The sequence below is a fragment of the Chiroxiphia lanceolata genome, chromosome 5, assembly GCF_009829145.1.
Source record: "Chiroxiphia lanceolata isolate bChiLan1 chromosome 5, bChiLan1.pri, whole genome shotgun sequence".
Classification (NCBI taxonomy): Eukaryota; Metazoa; Chordata; class Aves; order Passeriformes; family Pipridae; genus Chiroxiphia; species Chiroxiphia lanceolata.
Genome location: NC_045641.1, coordinates 131,172 through 138,265, shown reverse-complemented (window position 1 = coordinate 138,265; position 7,094 = coordinate 131,172).

The following is a 7,094-nucleotide window of genomic DNA, read 5'->3' as shown; positions in this document are numbered from 1 at the left end:
CCTGTGTGTCCCCATGTGTCCCCCCGTGTCCCCCTCACCCCCTGTCCCCCACTGTGACCTCCGTGAGCCCCCACCCCCTTGTCCCTCTGGGTCCCCCCCACCCCCGTATCCCCCTCCTGGGTCCCGCCTCCTCCCCGGTTGTCACCCCCCCACTGCCGCACGGGCAGACGCTCATTAACATACTATTTGCGTACATTTGCATCTCCCGCTCCACGTGATGCGCGGGGATCCCCGCTGTGGGCGGGAACCTTTCCTGCGGGCTGTGATTGGCCGCGCTCGCTGTCACTCATCCCCGGGTCCGCCCCCACCCCCGCTCGGCCCCGCCCCTCGTTGCCGGGCAACGCGCCCGTCAGGGGGCGTTGCCCGGTAACGCTGGGCGGGGCCGTGATGGTGGGCGTGGTGACGGGGCGGGGCTTTCGGGGGCGTGGCCTGTCCATGGCGCCGGGCGGCCCCCGCCGCACCCCGGGGCCCCCCGGTGCCCCCCGGGCCCCCCCGGTGCCCCCGCCCCGCCCCGGCAGGAGGAACCGGAGGAGGTACCGGGATCCCCTCCCCTGGGGGGAACGAGCCCGTTCATCGCTGCCGCGAGGGGCTGTCGGGTGTCCCCGGGGGGAGTCCCGGTGGATTCGGGGCGGGGGGGGAGTAGATCCCGGTGGATTCCTGGGGGTCGGGGGTCGCATCCCGGTGTATTCCCAGGGGACAAAAGCAGGCGTCCCGGTGGGTTCCCAGCCGGATCGCTGCTCTGCGGCTCGTCACACCGCTCCGGCTGCCCTTGCCCTGTCCCCTCCTTTTCCTGGGATCCCGGTTGATCCCGAGGGGCAGCTGCAGCCCGGGTGAATCCGGCCGCAGGACGGGGCTTGATCCCAGACGGGGAAAGGCACAAAAGATGCCGATTGTGGGATGCCGAGGGGATATTTCCCCAAGGATCCCACTCCGGTGTCTGCTTGGGTCTTGCAAGGAGGGAGTTTCTCTGGAGCGGGACCCCGGCTGGGACGGGCCTTGAACGTCTGGGCCGGAACTCCGGGAGTTCGGTCACGGGAACAGAACGGGGGAAACCCTCAGGGTTTGGGTTGCCCCGCGGCTCCCCCAGTCGCTCCCTCCCCCCGAACCGGCTCCGCTGCTGCCGCGTTCCCGCGGGCAGGATGGACGGGGCACCGCGGGACGGGGTTTCCTCCCAGCCTGGCACAGTCCGCCCTCTTCACCTCGTGTTTTTCTGGAAACAGAAACTGGGATGTGTCTCCCGGATCGCCGCGTGGCCGTGAGAGGGAGCCCCGGCCTCAGCCCTGCCCACGCCGGAGCCGCTCCCGGGCTGGTGTTTGGACGGGATTCCCTGGAGCTGGCCTGGCACTTCCCGGGCTCACGGCCAGCTGTGCTCTGGGTGCCATCCCGAGGGATTTGGTTTTGGGGCTACTTCAGCTGGGTTTGGCCATACAGGGAGAGCCTGTGGAAACATGGCTCCAGCGCTTTCTCATCCCAAATTTTGTGGCTGGGCTGTGGAGCCGGGATGTGGTGCTGGATCTGCTTCGCGATTCATTCCCTCAGCGGGTCGGGCTCCGGCTCTCACATCCCGTTTTCTCCACGGCAGCTCCGAGTGGACGGTTCAGCGGAAGCTGCGGGAATTCTTCTCCATCCCACGGTGCCTGGTCAGCGTGTTCAGCCTCTTCCTCGTGGAGCTGATCCGCTTCCTCGGCGAGGCCGTGGTCCAGGTGAGCCGCCCCATTCCCATGGAGATGTGGCCGGAGCAGCGGCTGAGGACGTCAAAATCCTTCAGTGTCAGGAGAAGAAACTTCTGGTTCCTGCTATCCCAAATTTCCCCTCCTATAGCGGAATTTTTGTGTCTCGGCCCATTTTTGGTGACTCCCACTGGCAAATATCCCTCAAACCCAGGATTTCATCCCAAATCCAGGCGCTGGTGGTCGGTGTCCTGACAGCCATTGGCGACCACGTCCTGAAGCCCCTCCTGGCAGCGGCGTTCCACAGCCTCCTGCAGCCGCTCCTGCTCTTCCTGCTGAAGGTGCTGGGGGGCATCCGGGACCTGGCGGATCCTGTGCTGGACGTGGTGGCCCGGGTGTGCTCCCAGCTGGCCGTGCTGCTCCGCGCTGTCCGGCTGGTGGAGATCCGCCTGCACCCGGACACACGGACCGGCCCCACGGCCGGCTGAGGGGGCCAAGGAAGAGAAGGAGGAGGAGAGAGGAAAACCCTCATTCCTGGGAATTGTGGATAAGTGGGCCTGGCTGTGGCCTGGGAGGTACTGGAGGGACCGGTATCTCCGTGTGTCCGGATGGGGAGCAGCATGTCGTGTCACTGGGAGCAGCTTTGGCTGTTCTAGCTTTGCAAACGTCTCCTTAATTTAATTAAATTCCAATTTTATCCATTGGACCTTGAGGTGATGTTCCTCTTCCTGCCTGGAAAGCTTGGTTTCCCAATGGGAAGGACTTCCCCATGTGGCCTCTTGCAGCCGGGTGGGTTCTGCTGCCGTGGAGGTGCCCGGAGCCTGTTCCTCAGCTTTTCCTGGCTCCCTGGCACCCCAGGGTGGTCTCCAGAGCCAGTGGCATGGGACAGCCTGGGATTTGGGGGCAATTGGAAAAATAAGGGATTGCCACCCTGTCTGTATTCCTGATAACTCGTTCTGGGGCACAGTTTGGGTCATGTTTTCCCACTGGGATGAGGTGGCTGAGGAGTGGAATGATGGGAGCAAAGCTCTGGGTGTGTTTTACAGACCCTTGGAGGGGCTAGTGCCGGGACTGAGCCACATTTTGGGGCTCTGACCACCCCCTGTTTTGCTCCCTCTGCCCTCCCCCCTTTTTCTTCTCCCCTTTCCTCTCTCCCCTCTCCTATGGCGTGGCCTCCCAGGAGCGTTTCCCCCCCGCTGGTGTAATCCGTGCAGCCCCGATGATTCCATGCCCAAAGCCCTTTGCTTTTTATGGGCAGGAGCGGCGGTTTGGAGCTTCCCGGGCTGTAAGATCATCCTCGGGCCGGGGCCGGGGCCGCAGCGCTCCCGCCGGGGGCCGGCCGGGCTATTTGGGGGGTGCTGAGTTCACGGAGCCGTGACGGGATGTTCCCTCGGGCGCTGCGAGGGGCCGGGAGCCGGGAGCCAGCAAAGAGGAGCTCTCCGGGGTCGGGTGACCAAGGGCAGCGCTGGACCGAGCGCCGGGACCTGCCGGGCAGCCAGCTCATTTCCCGGGAAAGGCAGAGCCGCAGGCGGACACGAGCAGGACCCACTCAGGGATCGAATCCAGGATGTCCCCAGCAAAGCCGCCGTGCCTGGACGGCCGCACGCGGGGGCCCGGAGCCCCCCGAGACACTGGGGACACGCGGTTGTCCCTGGGTTCTTCCACCCTCACCGGAACCCGGCCACTGCTCCCGTGACTTTTCCCCAAGGAAAGGGTTAAAAGGACAAACCCGAGAGGGGGGGGTGGAATTGGTGGGAGGCTTCTCGCTGTGCTGATTTAGTTGGCAAATCACTTTAATGACTTAAGTGGTTTTAATTAAATCCATCTGCTCCGTAACCAGGAGTTCCCCAGTTCAGTCTCTCCTTGGCTCAAGTGCTCCCAATAAAAGGTCCAGGAGGTGGAGAGACTTGGGAAAGTTCAGTGCCCGGGATGAGGGGAGGCTGATGGTGTCATCCTCCACCAGCATCCGTCATCCCGCAGCGGGAGAGCGGGCGGAGAAGCCCCCCCGGAGCTGGGCGCTGCCCCCGCCCCCCGCAGCCCCATTCCGCTGCGGGATCCCGGGAGTTCCAAGTGGCGGCGGAAGAGCCGCTTGGAATTCGTGCTGCAGATCCGACGTGAGCGTGTCCTGGCAGTGACAGCTCGGAGCTGCAGAAACCCACGGAATTTGGGGAGCTCGGGGTGCCGAGGGGGGAGCGGGAGCTCTGGGCCGCCGGCTCAGCTGGGGCAGACTCCTCTTTTCGTCCTCAAAACGCGCCCGAGCCCCCCGGGAGCGGGTCCGCCCCCGCAGCTGCCCCGGGCTCGGCGCTGTCCCGCGTCCCCGCGGGGGTGCCCCCGGGCAGGTGCCAGGGACAATGGTGTGTGCCCCGGGCAGTACCGGGGACAATGGTGTGTGCCCCAGGCAGTGACGGGGACGATGGTGTGTGCCCCGGGCAGGTGCCAGGGACGATGGTGTGTGCCCCGGGCAGGTGCCGGGGACGATGGTGTGTGCCCCGGGCAGGTGCCAGGGACAATGGTGTGTGGCCCGGGCAGTGCCAGGGACGATGGTGTGTGCCCCGGGCAGGTGCCAGGGACAATGGTGTGTGCCCCGGGCAGTGCCGGGGACGATGGTGTGTGCCCCGGGCAGTGCCAGGGACAATGGTGTGTGCCCCGGGCAGTGCCGGGGACGATGGTGTGTGGCCCGGGCAGTGCCAGGGACGATGGTGTGTGGCCCGGGCAGTGCCAGGGACGATGGTGTGTGCCCCAGGCAGTGCCGGGGACGATGGTGTGTGCCCCGGGCAGTGCCAGGGACAATGGTGTGTGCCCCGGGCAGTGCCGGGGACGATGGTGTGTGCCCCGGGCAGTGCCAGGGACAGCGCCGTGCCGGGACAAGGACATTTCTGGGCCGGCGGCCGCGCTGGCAGCGCCCTCGCATTGCTGCTCCCTGAGATCACGGCTCCCAGCGCCTCATCCCTGGCTCCCGGCGCCCTCGGCACACGCTGGGGCGGCGGAGGAGCGGCAATTCGCCTCTCCGGGCCCCGGAGCTCCGCTCCGGCCGAGGCGGGGGCGGCTCTGCAGAGGGGGCTTTGCCGAGGGCTGACCCCGAGCAGCGGGAGGAGGGGGCGCGGGGCCGGGGCTCGGCCAGCGGGGCCGGGAGGGATGCCAGGAGCCCAACGCGGCCTCCTCGGTTCTTCCCTAAATAGGCGGCAGCGGGCGGGAGGATTAGCCGGGGCATTCCTCGCTCCCATCCCTGTGTCCAAGCCTCCCTCAGCCGCCCCACTCTTGCGCTCCCGGCCCCGGGATTCCTCCCCCGGTGCTTCCAAACCACCGCGGGGGGATCCGCGGGTTGTTCCGCCCGGATTTTTGTTTTGGGGGAGGCTGGAGGTTCGTGCTCTTCCCAGCACAGCACGAGGCCACCCGGAGCCGCTGCCCGTTCCCGAGGGGTCGCGGCCACGTGGTGCCAATCCCAGATGGTGTCACGGCCCCGGGGGCTCCGGGGTTTATGGGACTGGGCTCAGCCCGGCTCTGCTCCGGAGCGCAGCTGTGGGACCAACACTGGACCCCCGACTGCCAGAGCATCCCGTGAAGGGTCAGGACAAGGCACAGGAGCACTGGGATAAATCGGGAATGAGTTGTTGGAGGAAGCTGGGAAAGGTTTGGTGGTTTGACTTCCCAAAGCCATCTTCCCATCGGCTGAGGTAAACTGAGGCAGGGCATGAGTCAGCCTTTCCTGTCGGGATACACCTCCCAAGCGGCATCCTGATGGAGGTTCTCCATTCCTGGTTCTCCACCCAAGTTCTCCATCCTGTTTCTCTGTTCCTGGTTCTCCATTCAGGTTTTCCATCCCTCCCATCCAAATCTCTCTGCTGTGAGTCCGTGTGCTGGATCTGGAGCATCCACACCTGCACCTGCAGCCCAGACGTGTCCAGACAGATAAACATCCCTGTATTTCCTCTTTTTCCCAAGGATACAGCATAGGTTTTCCATGCCCTCCTCCCAGACTGTGGACAGGACCTTCAGGGGCTCTTCCCAGCTCCCTCATGGTTTGACTGTTCTCAGACCATTCTGGCTTTTCCTCCAGGGGTTTCCCAGGGAATTCAGAGTCCATGTCCAGGGCCTGGTGGCAGCTGCAGGGGGGGATCGATAACACCCACAGACACATCAAATTCCCTCCCCTGTTGCCCAAATCCTGAGGCCATCCTCCCCGGATCTCTGCTGACCAGGGGGTGTGACAATGGGGCAAACAGGGCTGCAGCCCAAAAGCTGGTTAATAAGTAACGTTTTCCTAAATTCTGGGATTTGGAAACATCTGAAGGTCCCATTAATAAATATCCAGCCGGGAAGTGTATGAAAATTCAGATTTTCACCCCCAATTTGGGGGTGGAGCTGCTCTCAGCACAGGCCAGCAGTGGGACAAGGCCAAGGGGAAGGGAAATGCCATCTGTCTGTGCTGAGAAACCATTAAAATGTCCACACTTTGGGCAAAAACAGTGGGATCCTGGGATTGGGGAACTTGAGACAGGAAAGCAGGGATTGGGTGTTGTTTTTGCCTTGTGCTAAATATTGGGAACAAAGAGGATCCAGCTGCAATGTACCAGTGGATTTAAAAGACTGAGAAACTGGGAGAACTGGAACAAGGAACAATGGGAATGGTCTGAGAAGCAGAGAAAAGGGGGTTCATGAGGGACTTGGAGCTTGGGGGTCCTTTGGCTCCTCCAAAAGAAGAGGAAAAAGGATTTCCATGAGCACTTTCGTGAGGAAATGCAATGACCTGGAAGGAAATGCAATAAATCACTCCCAGAGCAGGGAAAACGGCTGGGCTCAGTCAACATAAGGAACAGCAGCCGTGGATGGATCAAATGGGATTTGATTCCCATTAGGGATGGTCAGACTGGATTGTGGGGTAAGAGGTGGATCACCTGCTCCTGCTGGCGTGGGCCAGACCTGGGGAAAGCTGGGCTGCTCCCCGTTTTCCTGGGAGCCCTTAAATCCTGTTTCACACGAGCGTGGGCTTGAGGAGCCTCAGGGCATCCTTCCAACTGGAGATTTTCTGGGATTCCTTGGAAAGAGAAAAGTCTGGAGTCCTCTGGGGTGTAAAGAAAAGCTTGAAACCACAAACATTAAAGTCTAAAAACCTCAGAGATGCCCCTCAACCACCTTTTATTAAAATAACCAAACACTTCAGCACCTCAAGGCATTTTTTATTAAAAAAACTCTAAACGCCCCTCTAACTGATTTTTTTAATTAAAAAAAAAAAAGATCCCAACCCCCCAAGCCATTTTTTGTTTAAAAGACCCAACTCAACCCCCTTCAAGCCACATTTCAACAAGCAAAACGTTTCAGCCTTGCTGAGTCACCTTTTGACTGAAAAACCCTCTCAACCCTGCCGAGCCACCTCTGTAACAAAACCAAACAGGTCTCCTGCTGCCAGTGCCTGCTCCTGAGCTT